General features: G+C 46.4%; 1 pseudogene; it reads right to left on the reverse strand.

The window, feature by feature from the left end:
* Positions 1 to 733: 733 nt before the first annotated feature.
* Positions 734 to 2,500, reverse strand: part of LOC119585893 — a 2,165-nt pseudogene continuing 398 nt past the window's right edge.

Here is a 2,500-nt window from a genome sequence, read left to right on the forward strand (position 1 = left end):
AACACAAAAAACAATATATATAAACAAAAACATAATATAAATATTATATATAAATATATATATATATATATCTGAATATTATAATATCTCATCTTTCAATTGTAGTCTTGTGTTTGTTCAGTCTGGCATTTGGTATTTGTCAGCCATCTGTCATTGTCTGCTTTGGTCACTTTTATATCTATACCTTTGTTAATTTTGTCCAGATTTCTGCTCCATTATATTACGTGTATTGTCGTTTAAACCGCTGCAATGCTTGTTCTTAGGCTGGTTAAATCAATCTATATATATATTATAATATTAATATAATATTATATATATATGTATATATATATTATACACGTGTATATATTCATTATATATGTAATTATATTATATATATATATATAATATATATATATATATATATATATATATATATTATATATATATATATATATTAATATATATTGGTACATATATATTATAATATATATATATATATATATATTCTATATGTATATTATATATGTATATATGTATGTATGTATGTATGTGCTGATACAATGGAAGAAAAACCCACAATACAAAAACTAGATTTATTGAAAGTGAGACTACAGTTTCGAAATCCACCTGGATTCCATCTTCAGGTCTGAAGAGGAAAGGGAGAGGAGGAGGTATAAAAGAGAGAGAGGAGAGGCAACGCGGTAACACGGGGCAGGTGAGGACAGACGAACGGAAGCAGAGGGAGGTCACATCAGGTCGGAGGATCGGGCGGACTATGCACCGGGTTGCCGGCATACGGTAGAAGGCGGAGGATATGGGAAGCAAGGAGACTATCAGCAGGAGAAAAGCCGCTGTTCAAGTTGAAATTAGGCAGCAGCTTTATAAGGGAAGATTCCACCAGTCTGCGGGAGTGGACATCGGCGGAAGGAAAGACAATCCGCGCCGCTGACCAGTCCATCTGATGGCCAGTGTCCCACTGATGGCAAAAGAGGGCGTTATTGTTGTGTCCCCTGGATACAGCGTACTTATGTTGAGACAGACGCTTAGTAAGACTGGCGCCTGTTTCGCCAAAGTACTGCTTATCACAGGAGGCACAAGGAACAGCATAGGTGCCCACCTTCGAGGAGGAAGGAGGGCTGGTATGGACCAGGTTGCGACGGAGAGTGTTCACCTGGCGAAAGATCAGCCTGCAGTTGAGAGGGTGAAGAGGGCGACGGAGAGAGTAGATTTCCTCAGTGTAGGGCAGGCTGAGGACGGGCAGGTGAGGAGTCTCTTTAGGAGGAGAGTCGTGGTAGAAGGTACGCCGTGCCCTGGATAACGCGACGTCGAGAACATGACCAGGGTAGCCCAGTTTGGAGAACGATCTCTCCATCCAGGTACTGGGGGTCACAGATGCGAAGGGCGCGAAGGAACAGCGAGGTGGCAACACCTCTCTTCACATGGAGAGGGTGGTATGAGAAGAAGTGTATGTACATACCACTATGCATGGATTCCTGTATATGGAGAAGGAGAATTGGTCAGCAGAGCGATGGACTAGGGTGTCCAAGAAAGGGAGCTTGTTGTCAACCTCCCATTCCACCTTGAAACGGATGGAAGGAGAGAGAGAGTTCAGCTGCATCAGGAAACCCGGAAACAGAGCAGGGTCATGAGGCCAGAGAGCAAAGACGTCGTCGACATACCTCAACCAGATCGACGGCCGAAGGGAGATGGAAGGGAGAAGCTCAGACTCGAAGAATTCCATGAACAGGTTTGCCAGGACTGGAGAGAGGAGAGAGCCCATGGCAACACCGAACGTCTGAGAGTAGAAGCGACCTTCAAAGAAAAAGGAATTAGACTCCACACACAGACGAATCAACTGGAGGAAGACGTCGGTGGGCAGAGGGAGACGAGGATCCTCTGCAGGGAGTCTCCTCTGGAGGAAAGCAAGGATATCATCAAGCGGGACCTTGATGAACAGGGAGTCAACGTCCAAGCTCATCATGGTCGCCGGTGATACTCCACGAACGCGGGAGATGAAGTCCTGAGAGTGGCGAAGGTGAGCAGGAGAGAAGGTGCCAAGAAGGGGAGTGAGACACTTCGCCAGCCAGGCCGCAAGAGGGTGGGTCACAGATTCCCGGGAGGAGATGATGGGGCGCAGAGGCACGGCCGGCTTATGGGTTTTAGGAAGCCCATAGAAATGAGGGAGTCGAGGGTTGATGACCCTGAACCTCTGGTAGAGATTCGCTTCCGGAAAACAGGCTGCTATCTCTTTCAGGCGACGGTGGAAGATAGCAGCAATCCGTTCTCGGGGGTCACTGGTCAGGGGAGCATAAGTAGAGGCGTCATCCAACAGGTCCTGGGCCTTCTGCAGGTAAGAGGCACGGTCGAGGACCACCACCGAGTTGCCCTTGTCAGAAGGCAGAATGGTGACGTCCTCCCTGCGCAGGCTTTGAAGAGCCTCACGGTAACGCCTAGGAATGGAAGGGATAGGATGGAGGAGAGATTCGAGGGCCGGGATGAAAGCACTACAAAGGAGAGA

Source organism: Penaeus monodon, chromosome 3 (assembly GCF_015228065.2).
Source record: "Penaeus monodon isolate SGIC_2016 chromosome 3, NSTDA_Pmon_1, whole genome shotgun sequence".
NCBI classification, from domain to species: domain Eukaryota; kingdom Metazoa; phylum Arthropoda; class Malacostraca; order Decapoda; family Penaeidae; genus Penaeus; species Penaeus monodon.